This window comes from Macaca mulatta, chromosome 4 (assembly GCF_049350105.2).
Source record: "Macaca mulatta isolate MMU2019108-1 chromosome 4, T2T-MMU8v2.0, whole genome shotgun sequence".
Lineage (NCBI taxonomy): Eukaryota > Metazoa > Chordata > Mammalia > Primates > Cercopithecidae > Macaca > Macaca mulatta.
The window spans coordinates 144373559-144389329 of NC_133409.1; the positions used below are offsets into that span (position 1 = coordinate 144373559).

At 39.5% G+C, this 15771-nt stretch overlaps 1 protein-coding gene and 1 long non-coding RNA gene across 5 annotated transcripts in view; both read right to left on the bottom strand.

Moving 5' to 3' along the window:
* LOC144340373 (uncharacterized) overlaps positions 1–15721 on the bottom strand; it is a 52207-nt gene extending 36486 nt beyond the window's left edge. Inside the window, exon 1 of the long non-coding RNA XR_013416439.1 lies at positions 15619–15721. This is a non-coding gene — a long non-coding RNA (uncharacterized LOC144340373). The remainder of the gene's footprint in view (positions 1–15618) is intronic.
* The window catches only part of ZFAND3 (zinc finger AN1-type containing 3), a 335788-nt gene that overhangs the window by 304005 nt on the left and 16012 nt on the right, over positions 1–15771 (bottom strand). The window lies entirely within an intron of this gene.

The following is a 15771-nucleotide window of genomic DNA, read 5'->3' on the forward strand; positions in this document are numbered from 1 at the left end:
GTCATTATGAAATCCATTCATAACTGTGCTACAACACTTTGAGATCTTCAGAGAATACTGTAAGTAGGGAACAACAATTACTTTTATGTAGCTCAAATACAGTATATGTGGCAAAGGGTGGGAGATGAGGCTAAACAGGATAGTTTGGAGGCAGACTAAGGAGTTTGATTTTTATTTCAAAGAGTAAGAACTTACCCTTTTTTGGTGGGTAAATGACATGAACAGATCTGTTTTCCAAAGGCCACAAATTAATAAAATGGAGTGGGAAAAGACTGGAATCCAACAAGAAGTTCTAATAAGAGGCAACAGGCCAACGGCTGGGCGTGGTGACTCACACCTGTAATCCCAGCACTTAAGGAGGCCAAGGCAGTTGGATCACCTGAGGTCAGGAGTTAGAGACCAGCCTGGACAACATGGTGAAACCCCATCTCTACCAGGAAAAAAAAAAAAAGATAATATTAGCCGGGCATGGTGGCATGTACCCGCCACACCACTGCACTCCAGCCTGGGTGACAGTGCGAGACACTGTCTCAAAAAAGAAAAAAAAAAGGAGGCAAGAGGCCAAGCAGGAAGCAGAGGCTCACTGAATTAGGGTAGCAGTGATGGCAAGGAGGGAGAGACAAGACAGATATAACCAAGAAAACCAATTTGGTGACCAATGGGAGTGGGAAACAGAGCAGGTATAAGGAGTCAAAGGGCCGGGTGCAGTGGCTCACACCTGTAATCCCAGATACTCAGGAGGCTGAGACAGAAGGACTGCTTTCAAGCCAGGAGTCAGAGACCAGCCTTGGCAACATAGCAAGACCCATCTCTGCCTCTGTTAACTACAGTCATGCATCGCTTAACAATGGGAACATGTTCTGAAAAATATGTCATTAGGTAATTTCATTGTTGTGCAAACATCATTGAGTGTACTCAGAAAAACCTTGATGATATATCCTATTACACACCTAGGCTATGTGGTATGGCCTATCACTGCTAGGCTACAAACCAGTATGTGTTACTGTACTGAATACTGTTGGCCACTGTGACACAGTGGTAAGTATTTGCATATCTAAACATAGGAACGGGACAGTAAAAATACAGTAGTCTAATCTTATAGGACCACCTTCGTATTTGTGGTCTGTCACTGACTGACATGACGATTACTCATTAGATGTGTCATCCTCAGGCAGGATACGAGAGGGCAGTGACTTATTCTGTGTGCCCAGTGCCTAGAGCCACGTCTGGCACAAAGTAAACAGCAGAATATTTGTTGACTAACTGATTCTCACTCCCAATCCCAGCTTTTACAAGTCTATTAATCCCATTCTAACCTTCCTCAGATAGAAAAACCTCATCTCTTCCAAAAAGCCTCTCTTGACTGGCTCTAAAGAGCTTCAACTGAAATAAAATCATCCTGCTTCTGGTTATGTTTCAATCATCTGTGTTTTGTTCTTCTCTAGCTTCCAATTCAGATAAGATACTCAAGGGCTACAAGATAGACCTCCTACTATAGTAATAAACCTACTCAGGCTGTGCCCAGGATGAATGTAATGTTCTCACGAATGGTCCACTGCTCCGACTTGTTGTTGAGATACCACATAGCCATTTTATAGGTACCCGCAGCAAGCAGTGGTGGCAGCGGCAAGGACAGACAGAAGGAAGCACAGAGAAGGGGTACAGCAGAGAAAGCAATCACATTTAGGTGAAACCAAAGGAAAGGACGGGAGATGGTGGCTGAACCCACAGAGCCTCACTCATCCCTTACTCAGGACCACAACATTCCTTCCCAAAAGGGCACTTAAATCAAGTTTCAGGAAGTCCATCTGCTGCCCTTCAGGACATTTTCCATCTATTATCACAACTCTGTATCACTTTAAAAGGAGTGAAGTTTTAAACAAAAATCAAGGCCAGGCACAGTGGCTCACACCTGTAATCCCAGCACTTTGGGAGGCCGAAGCAGGTGGATCACCTGACGTCAGGAGTTCCAGACCAGCCTGGCCAACATGGTGAAACCCCGTCTCTACTAAAAATACAAAAAATTAGCCAGGCATAGTGGCGGGCCCCTGTAATCCCAGCTACTAGGGAGGCTGAGGCAGGAGAATCACTTGAACCCGGGAGGCGGAGGTTGCAGTGAGCCAAGATTGTGCCACTGCACTCCAGTCTGGGCAATAAAAGAGAAACTCTGTCTCAAAAATAAGAAGAAGCAGAAAAATAAATAAATAAAAATACTAATGGCACAAGCACAAAATACTATACGATGCAATTCATCCAGGGAAGACAGGTGTTTATAAATTACTTTACCTCCCTGTCGCTGAAAGAAGAGGAGAGGGGGAAAAGTCAAAAAGAAAAATGGAATAGAATAATGCAACTCTAAAAGGGGAGCTCTGGCTTGAGAATGTAGTGGATCTATGGTCCTCCCCCATCTCTCCCATCCTCCTCCATCTTCACTCCAGCCTTCTGGTCCCCTGCAGCCCCCGTTGACGAGCAACAGGAATATAGAATCCAAACTAATTCATCTCAACTTGCAAAGCAGTTTATTTTAATTACCAGAATAACAGAAGACACTATTGGCTGATAGGCCTTAAGACTTCTGTGAAATCTTAGAGTTGATTTTTTATTTCAAAATCCCCTTCCACAGAAAAATATGATGTTTAAAGAACTTCACTTGTCAAAACTAGATCAAAGTTTAAAAAGTTCGTTACAAAATAGAAGTTTAAAGGAGAAGCTGACAGCTCTCTCAACAATTCTCTTATGCCTGTCTATAACTGTCTTCAGTATCATATAATACCAGACTACCAGCATTGAGACACTAAACATCGGTTTAAAAAAAAAAAATTTTTTTGAGGAAGAAGGAAAAAAACAAAGACAGCAAACACAACCCTCCCAAGTTTTTTTTAAACATAACTTCAACAATAAACTCAGTTACATTCTAAGCGAGACAGCTGTCTCTCCAGTTTTTAAGTTTCATGGCTAGTTTAAGTTATGACAACTCAAGCAGTTCTATTTCTGCATTTCCTAATTAAAAACTTACTAGAAAAATAATTTTTAACCAAAGCCAGAAAGAGGTTAACAAAGAGTAATTTATGATGAAGCTACAGAGACAAAGGAAATACTGCACATATGCAGAATAACCATTTTCCCCATTCAGTGCTGCAGCTCCAGGAATCTAATGATTCTCCATTTATTCAAAAATGAAAATGATTATAGAATTCCCTGGTGTTGACAGCAGGTGATTTTTAACTTCACTGCTGCCTGACAGGCACCTACAGGCTTTACCTGGCCTCAATCTGTCCAGTTTGGAACTGCCAATTAGTAGCTTCTCAAAAGCAAATCTCAATGTAAGCTATTTTTAAAAAGTACTTTTCAAAGTGCCAAATAAAATGGACTAGTCAAGCTCAGCAGGTTAGAACAAAATAAAACTTGAGTGCCCAATCCAGGCTGCAATTGTCAAAGCCAAGTGACAAAGAGCAAAAAGAAAGGATAAAATTCTCAAAACAGTAATGATAACTGTACTTTCCTATTAAATATAAAGAATACTGCAGCAATCTAAAAGGGATCATCACTGGTAATCCTTGCCCTTTCTCAACTGAGGTTCCACAAGGCAGAATTAGGCACTAATACCCTAAGGCAGAAAAATTAACAAACCTTTCTGTAAATATTTTAGGCTTTTAGGCCACTATATCTCTGTCACAACTACTCAATTCTATCACTGTAGCACAAAATTAACCACCAACAATAAGTAAATGAGCATGACCATGTTCCAATAAAACTTTATGTATGAGCACACCAAACTGAATTTCATGTAATTTTCACACAAAAATATCTTTCCAAGGTTATAAAAACATAACATCATTCTTATAAAAAAAATTCTGAATTCATTGGCCAGATCTGGCCCTAGGCAGTTTACTGACCTATTCCCAAGGCATCCTTTATATGTAACAGATTAACTTCTTTCCTATGTATCTAGACTGGTACCAATTATACATCATATTATGGAGAATAGAGAAAATAATCACTCATATCACTTTCTGTGTATCAATAGTACTCTGTGTATCAATAGTACTGAGTGTCTGATATCCTGCAGAGTCTCACTCTGTCGCCAGGCTGGAGTGCAGTGGTGCGATCTCGGCTCACTGCAACCTCTGCCTCTGGGGTTCAAGTGATTCTCATGCCTCAGCCTCCCAAGTAGCTGGGATTACAGGCACACACCACCACATCCAGCTAATTTCTGTATTTTCAGTAAAGACAGGGTTTCACCATGTTGGCCAGGATGGTCTCGATCTCCTGACCTCGCGATCCACGCCCCCCTCAGCCTCCCATAGTGCTGGGATTACAGGCGTGAGCAACCACGCCCAGCCGACTGATGAGGTTTTTTGGGGCACTTGTTAACTTGAGCAAATAACCTTACGTGAGCTGGTATTTTAAAATAATTCTCAAAATATAAAAAACATAAAAAGCAACTTTCACATGTAGTATATTGCCAACGGGTGATATAAATCAAACTGGTGCAAATTAAATCTCTGGTTAATATATCACCAGAAATAAAAATTCTTTTAGTAAAGCCAAGAATTCAACTATCATCTTTCAATCTATTTTTTATCTTCAAATGCAAAACCTACTTGAATAAAAATCACAAGTATACACCAGACACAGTGGCTCAAGCCTGTAATCCCAGCACTTTGGGAGGCTGAGGCAGGCAGATCACGAGGTCAGGAGATTGAGACCATCCTGGTTAACATGGTGAAACCCCGTATCTATTAAAACTACAAAAAAATTAGCCGGGTGTGGTGGCACACGCCTGTACTCCCAGCTACTCAGGAGGCTGAGGCAGGATAACTGCTTGAACCTGGGAGGCGGAGTTTGCAGTGAGCCGAGATCAAGCCACTGTACTCCAGCCAGGGCGACAGAGCAAGACTCCATCTCAAAAAAAAAAAAAAAAAAAACACAAGTATAAATTATAGGATTGCCTCAGATACTTACACACTAGATTTGAATTCCAGCTCCGCCTCTTTCTAGATGAGTGAGCTTCACCAAGTTCCAGACTCTTTACTGTTAAGGAGTAAAATATCTGCAACGGTCCAAGAGTAGTCAAAGTGTGCAATTAAACTTATGTGAAACTTACATAGTGCTACAGAAATATCAGCTGCCATTATTAGGTGCTCAATGGCTTTCTTCATAACTTTAATACTATAATTTTCCCTTTTATTTTAAAGGGACAAGGGTCTTGCTATGTTCTCCAGGCTGGACTTAAACTCCTGTGCTCAAGAGATCCTCTTGCCTCAGCCTCTCAAACAGTTGCACCTGGCTCAATTTTCCACACTTTTTAATAGCACTTGTTAGTTTCTGCTAAGGCTTGGGTTCTTAGTGGAATATTGTGCACCTAGGAGTATATCTCATCGAATACATTTAAGTAAAGCATAATGTAAGGCACTGTGGTGGAACTAAAGATGACTGAGATGGCCTCAACCCTTAAACAGCCTAAAATGAACCCAGACATATATATATGATGGATCAGGGCTGTAATAGGAACAGGCAAAAGCCAACCTGAGTGTCCCATGGGATCAGGAAAAGTTGTACAGGTATTTAATCAGGGCCCGGGTATGTGATGGGAGACACGTCGTAACAGAGCAATTCTAAGAGCTGAGGTACAGAGATGAGAGAACACTTCACAAATCCCAGGATGCAGGGCAGTGTAAGTTTTAACATTCCAAAAACAATGTTTCATTTTAAAAATCTAACCAGGAAAAGAAAAACTTTACCATTAGTCTTTAGACCTCTAAAAGGTAAGCATCATGAAGGATAAGCTAAGGCTCACTTTAAGCTCAGAAGTTAGGAAAATTATGAACCATGCTGATTTCAACCCATTTCATCATTATTTTCCAAAGCACTTTACAAACGTCTAAGAGGATATGTTCCAAGGACGCTGAGTACAAGGAAGGGACAAGTCCAGCCTAGAAAGTCTATGAGGGAGTAGAGACTGGCATACTCTGTTCTACTGATGATACATGCAACCTGCTTCAAAAACCATTTTCCTAAATGCTGCAAGTTACCATAGTTCACAGTACAAAAAAGCAGTAAAACAAGTTCGTTCTTGGAAGATTAAGCTATACATGCTTCCTTTGAGGAAAAATGGCTAGGAAACCTGACATTCTTCTCAGTTTATTTTCTTATCTGTATCATTAAAAACCTTTTCCCTAACCAAATTTCATTTATGTTTACCCTTCTGCCAACAAAGACAACAAAACAGGTTTACTTTGGAGCTGTGCCTAGGCATGGTAAATTTTAACCCAGAAGAAAATTTTTAAAAAAAATTTTTTTTGAGTGATAAGGAGGGTGTATATAACACATTATAACACCTAAAAACGACTGCTGTCTGTAATTCAGTTACGTCTCCCTCCCAAGATTGCCACTGAGCCAGTCACACCATCAGTAGAAGATTAAAGATGGCCCCAAGCTCTGTGCTACTCCTCTCATTGAGAAATGGAGTCCAGTTCCCCTTCTCTTGAATCTGGGCAGGCTCCATAACTGCTTTGACCACAGAATATGGTAGAAGTGATGCTATGCCAGTCTCCAACTGAGCCCATCAACTGTGAGAGATAATTGCTTTTTTTCTTTTTTTTTGAGACGGAGTCTCGCTCTGTTGGCCAGGCTGGAGTGCAGTGGCACAATCTAGGCTCACTGCAAGCTCCGCCTTCCAGGTTCATGCCATTCTCTTGCCTCAGCCTCCCGAGTAGCTGGGACTATGGGCTCCTGCCACCACACCCAATTTATTATTATATATAATAAATTTATATAATTTATTATATAAATTATATATAATTTTTTGTATATTTTTTTTTGTAGAGACAGAGTTTCACCGTGTTAGCCAGGGTGGTCTCGATCTCCTGACCTCGTGATCTGCCTACCTCAGCCTCCCAAAGTGCTAGGATTACAGGAGTGAGCCACCGCGCCCGGCCGATAATTGCTTTTTAACATCCTAAGTATTAAAGTGGTTTGTTAAGAAGCAACAAGTAAGCAGAACCTCAGCCAGCAGACAAAGCTCCAGCTCTTAGGCCTATAGACTACACCAATAGACTAAAGACTGTTTCACTTAGAAAAGAAAAAAACTGGCTGGGCGCAGTGGAAAGGAAAGGGGAAAGGTAAGGGGAAAGGAAAAGGGAAAGGAAAAAGGAAAGGAGAAAGAATCAATCAATCTTGGCCAGGCGCAGTGGCTCATGCCTGTAATCCTAACACTTTAGGAGGTCGAGGCAGGTAGATCACTGGAGCCTAAGAGTTGGAGACCAGTCTAGGCAACAGGCAAAACCCTGTCTTCACCAAAAAAAAAAAAAAAAAAAAGAAGAAAAGAAAAAAAGAAAAAAAGCCAGGCGTGGTGGGTCTTGTTGTCCCAGCTACTCAGGAGGCTCAAGTAGGAGGATCACTTGAGCCAAGGGGTGGAAGTGACAGTGAGCCAAGATGACATCATTGCATTCCAGCCTGGGCAACAAAGTGAGACTCTGTACCAAAAAACAAAAAAATAGAAAATAAATAATCTTATTGTACTCAGCATTTGTTAGTATTTATTAACTTTGGGAATATGTTCAAATTAGCTTTTTTTTTTTTCTTTAGAAATTACAAGGATCCACAAGGACAGAAAACTATCACTGTTGGAAATGTTAAAAGAATATGCAATGTCTGACCCAGAAAAGAAAAAGAGGTCTTATTTACCAATGATTGTTGAGTATATTAAAGGTTTTTTTTAGTGAGGAAAGTGCTAAGTAATTGCAAAAACAGGCTCAACTCATTACACAAACACTGGTCTCTGAACAGGAATAATGTGGACTGCATAGCTGTCAAAACAAAACTCTCCTATTAGCTCTCAGATCTGATTTCAGCTTCAGAGAAACAGGTAGGATTTTACAAAACTGTGTAACAAGCAAAGACAGAAACATTTTATTTTTTTTTTTTGAGACGGAGTCTCACCGTCACCTAGGCTGGAGTGCAGTGGCGCAATCTCAGCTCACTGCAAGCTTCGCCTCCCAGGTTCAAGCCATTCTCCCACCTTAGCCTCCCAAGTAGCTGGGACTACAGGTGCCCGCCACCACACCCGACTAATTTTTTTGTATTCTTTAATAGAGACAGGGTTTCACTGCGTTAGCCAGGATGGTCTCGATCTCCTGACCTCGTGATCTGCCTGCGTCAGCCTCCCAAAGTGCTGGGATTACAGGCATGAGCTACTGCGCTCAGCCAGGAACACTTTAAAAAAAAGAAAGAAAAAAAAAATCACCTGAAAGTCAAGGCACAGTGGGCTTAAGAAATTAAGATTTTTTTTTTTCTTTTTGAAACACAGTTTCACTCTGTTGCTCAGGCTGGAGTGCAATGGCACGATCTCAGCTCACTAGAACCTCCGCCTCCTGGGTTCAAGCAATTCTCGTGCCTCAACCTCCTGAGCAGCTGGGATTACAGGCACACACCACCACACCTGGCTAACTTTTGTATTTTTAGTAGACATGGGGTTTTGCAATGTTGGCCAGGCTGGTCTCAAACTCCTGACCTCAAGTCATCCGCCCACTTCGGCCTCCCAAAGTGCTGGGATTACCGGCAAGAGCCACCACACCCAGAAAGAAATTAAGATTTAAAAGATTATCCTGTAGTAGAAATTACAACATCATGAATGAGATTTGAAATTAGGATGCTCATGGGGCTAGGGTATCTCCCAAACTCTATCTAAAAATAAAATTAAGGCAACTATAAAAGCAAGGATGGGATATAAAGTTATCTAAGAAAATTCCAATCTATTCTAGTCCTTTTCTTGATGTCAGGTAAGGGTGTTTGCCGATAAGTGATTTTTATAGTAGTAGTAGTAGTAGTAGTAGTATTTAAAAAGCAAAGTAGGGTATATATAAATAGGAGAATAGAGAAACTGGTTGTATAGTTATACAACTAAATAATACTATTTAAAATATGCAATAAAAAATGAACAAACTGATTCATACAACACTGATAAATATCAAAAACATTACACTGTGTCAAAGAGTATAATGTACACAGCATATGACTCCATTTATATGACTTTCAAAACAGGCAAAACTAATCTATGATGGGAAAAAAATCAGGACCATGGCTGCCTGATAGGGGATGAGAAACAGAGCAGAAGGAACCAGACTGACTAGGAAGGGACATGAGGAACCTTTCTGGATCAAGAGTAGCATTACGTAGTATATCTCCTGGTAAAGGTTTGGGTTACAGAGTACTACTCTCTACAATGTTGGTGTCCTCCCCAAAATTCATTTGTTGGAACCTAATACTGTTAGGTTGTGATAGTATAAAGAACTGGGGCTTCTGGGGAGGTAACTAAGTTATTAAGACATCACCCTCATCAATGGAACTAGTGCCTTTATAAAAGAAGATGACCCTTCCGCCACATAAGGACACAGCAACAAGGTGCCACCTATAAGGAATGGGCCCTCATCAGACACTGAATCTGCCGGTACCTTGACCTGGCCCTCCAGAACTATGAGCAATAAATTTATACTGCTTATAAATTACCCACGTATTTTGTTATAGCAGCCCAAACTAAGACATATATGTGCATTTGTCAAAACTCACTGAATACTATACTTGAGAGATGTGTTTTTCACTGTATATAAATTGTACTTCAAAATTTGAAAACAAATGTTAAACTCTAGTTAATGATATGCATGCTGAAGTATAGAAGGGTAAATGTATTGAGTCTACAATTTACTTGGAAAATAAAAAATAAGATTAATAGATGGATAGGATAGAAAGCAAATAAAGCAAAATATTACAGAATCTAGGTAGTAAATAAATGGATGTACAATTCTTGATTTTTCATGATAAAATGTTATGGGGAAGGAGAAAATCAGATACTAGAGAAACAGTCTCTCTTTCCAAAAAGCTATTACTCAAAGAACTGAAGCTTATCCGGAAATCTTTCTTAAAATATCCTCTTTCATTCATTACCCTCTTTCATAGCTAAAGTAAAATATTTACTCAAGATCTCTAAATTTCCTCTGTGTTGATTTTTCTATAACCCAGCAACCCATTAACTGATTACTGATTGTTTCTCAAGTATCTTGAAGTCACAAAGAAGAACTTCTGGACTGAGACAAACGTGTAACAACAGATTTAAGCATTATGATTACAAAGCATATTCTAAAAATTTCAATAAATTGGTTCTTTGCTTTATTACTAAAATAATTAATCTTCCTGTTATCTCTGTTTTTTTCTAACCAAATGGTCTCTTTTGTGTTTGGTTAGCAGAACTGCCTCCCCAAAAGTCTTAGGAAACCTTCAATTTAAAAAAGAGTTTCTGGTTTTGGAAAGCAAAAGACCAGATCACTGTACACTGAAAACTACAAAATGTTGAAAGAACTGAAGACAGATAAATGAAAAGACATCCCATGTTCAAGGATAAGAAGACTAAATATTGTTAATATGGAGACACTCCCCAAATTCATCTGGAGATGCAATGCAATCCCTACCAAACTCTAAGTTGGCTTCTTTGGAGAAGCTGACAAGCTGATCCTAAAATTCATATGTAATTTCAAAGGACCCAAAACAGCCAAACACTCTTGATAAAGAAGAATGAAATCGTAGAAGTCACACAATTCCTGGTTTCAAAACCTATCACAAAGGAAGTACTCAAGACAGTGTGACATTGGCATAAAGACAGACATTACAGATTAATGAAATAAAATTGGCCAGGCATGGTGGCCGCATGCCTGTAATCCCAGTACTTTGGGAACCTGAAGCAGGAGGACTGCTTGAGCTCAAGAGTTCAAGACCAGCCTGAGCAACATGGTGAAACTCCATCTCTACCAAAAATACAAAAAATTAGCCAGGTAAGGTGGTGTGTCCCTGAAGGTCCAGCTACTTTGGGGGCTGAGACAGGAAATCGCTTGAACCCGGGAGGCGGAGGTTGCAGTGAGCCGAGATCGCCCATTGCACTCCAGCTTGGACAACAAGAGCAAAACTCCACCTCAAAAAAAAAAAAAAAAATAGATAACCAACTTAAATGTAAAATAAGAACTAAAACTATAAAACTATTAGAGAAAACATAGTGTAAATCTTTGTGACCTTGAATTAGGTAAAGTTTTCTTAGATATGATACTAAAAGCACAAGCAAAAACAACAAAAATATAAATAAGAATTCATTAAAATTAAAACTTTTGTGCTCTAAAGGACACATCCCAAAAAAACATGAAACCACCACCTACAAAATGGGGGAAAAAATTTGCAAATCCTGTATCTGATAACTAGTAAACGGAATACATAAAGAAATTTTACAATTTACAACTAAAAAGGCATATAACTCAATTTTAAAACATGCAAAATATTTAAATAGACATTTTTCCAAAGAAGATACACAAATGGTCAATAGGAATATTTAATGATACTCAATATCATTAGTCATTAAGGAAATGCAAATCAAAACACAATGGAGATGCCACTAGGTTGGCTATAATCAAAAAGAGCAGCAATGACAAGTATTGGCAAAGATATGAAGAAACTGGAGTCTTCATACATTGCTGGTGGGAACGTAAAATAATGTAGTTGACTCTGGAAAACCGGATGGTAGTTTACTCAAAAGTTAAACAGAGTTACCATATGATCCAGAAATTCCCCTCCTAGGTATTCAAATATGACAAGTGAAAACAGGTGTTCACACAAAAACTTGTAAAGAAATGTTCACAGCAGTATTATTCATAATAGCCAAAACCTGAAACAACTCATTATCCATCAGCTGATGAAAGATAAACAAAATGTGGTATATCCATACAATGGAATACTATACAGCCACAAAAAGACATGCAGTACACTACAACATGGAAAAACCTTGACAACGTTATGCTAAGTCAAAGAAGCCAGACACAAAAGGTCATATATGGTATGATTCCACTTATGCGAAATGTCCAGAACTGGCAAATCCATAGAACCAGAAAGTAGATTCACGGTTGGCAGGAGCTGAGGGGAGAAGTGACTGCTATTGGGTATGAGATTTCTTTACGAAGTGATGAAATTGTCTGAAATTATGAAGTGATGAAATTGTCTGGAATTAAGACAGTAGTGATGGTTACATAACTTTGTGAATAGACTAAAAACCACACACAGTTATACACTCCAAAAGGATGAAATTTATGGTATGTGCATTATATCTCAATATTTTTTAAATTAAGCAAAAAAAAAAATTGAGGAACAAAATAACAAATTTACCTTCCACCTGTAAAAATGTTATAAACACTTTCAATCCCTTCGTAATTAGAAAATGATAATCCCAAAGCTTCAGATAAGCCAAGTATCAGCACTTCAAAGATGCATCTAAATCTGAACCAGAAGTTCAAGAACAAACTTTCTAATCTTTCTGGGTTAAAATACAGCAAGCTGTTCTTGTCTACAAATGTAGCACCACCCAGAGAGCAGCCCTGGGCCTCCCTGTCAGTCCCTATGTTTTGAAACAGAAGGGTGTGAAATCAAAACAGCTTCAACCTCAAAGGCCTCCAGGGATATTCTAAAATAAAGTAACATCAAGTTGCTATAATATTTATGACACTATTTAAATTGTATCAGTATAATTTTAAACAAACAAAGTGTATCTTTGTGTATATTTACCATATTGGTATGCACACTGCTCTCTATATAAGCTGTTCTTTAATAACAGCCTAACAGCCGGGTGTGAGGGCTCACGCCTGTAATCCCAGCACTTTGGGAGGCCGAGGCGGGCGGATCACCTGAGGTCAGGAGTTCGAGACCAGCCTGACAAATGGAGAAATCCCGTCTCTACTAAAAATACAAAAAAAGTTAGCTGGGTGTGGTGGTGCATGCCTGTAATCCCAGCTGCTCGGAAGACTGAGGCAGGAGAATCGCTTGAACCTGGGAGACAGAGGTTGCGGTGAGCCGAGATTGCGCCATTGCACTCCAGCCTGGACAACAAGAGCGAAACTCCATCTCAAAAAAAAAAAAAAAAAAAAGCCTACCTATACATTAAAAGGATCCCTTGTCTTTGATTATACAGTTCCAATGCTGAAATGCTTAAAATTCCCTAAAGTCACAACAGAGCAGTTACAGAGCAAAATACACTGAAGAATGTTTACAGAAAATAACACACAGCAAAATAAGATTTTTAGAATATCTGAAAAACCCTACGTGACCTTAATCCTCACACTGTCTCCTCTAATAATTCCAGTATGTCCTTTCTTCTTGTGTCATATTGACACATACAGCATATGTCATGAATAAAATAGGATAAACCAGTATCAGCCAAGAAGTCTGTCCCCTCATCTTACCTCATTCTTCACCTAATTTTTCCTAAATATATATACACTGAGCTTTTCTTAAGAAATACATTTCGTTGGCCGGGCGTGATGGCTCAAGCCTGTAATCCCAGCACTTTGGGAGGCAGAGATGGGCAGATCACGAGGTCAGGAGATCGAGAGACGATCCCGGCTAACACGGTGAAACCCCGTCTCTACTAAAAAATACAAAAAAACTAGCCGGGCGAGGTGGCGGGCGCCTGTAGTCCCAGCTACTCGGGAGGCTGAGGCAGGAGAATGGCGTAAACCCGGGAGGCAGAGCTTGCAGTGAGCTGAGATCCGGCCACTGCACTCCAGCCTGGGTGACAGAGCAAGACTCCGTCTCAAAAAAAAAAAAAAAAAAAAAAAAAAAGAAATACATTTCGTTATCTCCCATATGAATGCCTTCTTTCTACCTCATCCCAATCTATATGGGGGATGGGGAAGAGACGGGGAATACGAATATTAGTATCTTTTCAGCAACACAGATGCACCTCAAAAAGACATAACATACAATTGGAAAGATTTCAGAAAAGACATATGAATATCTACAGGAATCAAAGTCCAGACTAAATAAAAGGGACTTCTTGCTAGAAAAACAAAAGCTGAGAGAGATGGTTCGTCTATAAAATTAAGTCAAATATCAAGAAAAATTAGGTGAATGCAATCTTGTCTGCCAGAACCTAGAAGACTAAGAAGTTGAAGGTCAAAGGTTTTTTAAAAACTACCCTAAAAACATATATATTATTGGAAGTGTTAATAGAAGTGAAAATATAGATTCAAGAGAAGTTTCTTTCAATTCATGATGGTTAGATTCATGAATCATTAATGAAAGGTGTTAATTTCTGGTACACGTAGGAGGTAGTTACAACAATTTTTCACAAAACATACCCTGGTACCATGCTGGGCCAGAATACTGCTAAGAAGCACAAACATGATTTTAAAAGTATTACTCAAGTTCTTCGAGGACCCTGAAGAAGCAGAGAAGTACCAATTACCATCTTAACTTGACCACTCTTTGCAGCATGACCCTTCTGCCATTTCTTCGTTGAAATACCACCTCCTTTGGTTTCAGTAACCTTATACTCACCTGATTTATCTCCTATCTCAGTGTATCCAACTCCTTTCCAAAGTCATCTTTTTCTACCTGTGTTCCTCAGGGTTCCATCCTTAGTTATCTTTTCACTCTATACCACTGGGTCTCAAAAGGACAGTGACACTTTTTTCAAGGGATAAAAGAAAAACGGTCAAGGATGACCTTATCAGGGACCCACTAAACTGGGGCGAGGGAAAGCAAGAGTAATGTGTTTCTTAGAAAAGACTCCCAAAGTGATTCTGACAACTCCATTTCTATCTCACAGAGAATCACTGATTTAACAATACTTCTTATGTGACTCTACCTGCTCCCTTGGCTTCAGCTATGATAACACGCACTCATGTCACCCTAAATGATAAAGCCCTAGCTTATCCTCTCTCCTAATTCAGACACCTAAGGCATTTTCACACTTAGATTGTCCATAAGCCCTAAAATTCAACATATTTCATGCTACTTTTGTAGCATAATAACAACACTCATCAAGAAGGAACTAGATAAACTGATTAAATAAAATCTGGTACATGCACCTACTGGAATATTATGCTGCCATTTATTATAAAGGATGCTAGAAATGTATATGCTCATTTGGAAAGAATTCCAAGATATGTTAACTAAAAAAATCAAGGTGGGGAATAGTCTGTGGTATGCTATTTGTGTTAGAAAAAAGAACATATGCAGTACATGCACAGGAAACATACTCAAAAAACATAACCACAACTAAGTGGGACTAAGGCTATGGTCTCCCAGTAAGGGACTAAAAGTAGGAAGGAGACATCCTTTTCATAATACACCCACTTGTGTGTTTAAATTTTTTACCATACGAATACACTCATTTTCTAGTTTTTTAAAAAAGGATTTAAGAAAATACAAAACCACGCAGTACATGTACATGCTATCTAAAAAAGGACTCATCCAGAATACATTTTAAAAAAAAACTCTTACAGGCCGGGTACAGTGGCTCACGCCTGTAATCCCAGCACTTTGGGAGGCTGGGGCAGGAGGATCACTTGAGCCCAGGAGTTCAAGACCAGCCTGGGCAACAGGGTGAAACCCCGTCTCTACAAAAAAATTTAAAAGTTAGCTGAGTGTGGTGGCGCACACCTGGGGTCCCAGCTACATGGGAGGCTAAGGCAGGAAGACCACTTGAGCCCATAGGTTGAGGCTGCAAAGAGCCATGACTGTGTCACTGTACCCCAGCCTGCAAGAGTGGTGAGACTCTATCTCGAACAAGAACAACAAAAAAAAGACCTCTTACAAATGAATGAGAAAAAAGCAGATGACCTAATAGAAACTTAAGCAAAATGCTTAAACAGGCACCTCACAACAAAGTTTAGCCAAATGGCCAATGAAGAAAGATGCTCTATTTTATTAGTCATCAGACAAATATAAAAGAAAAATGCA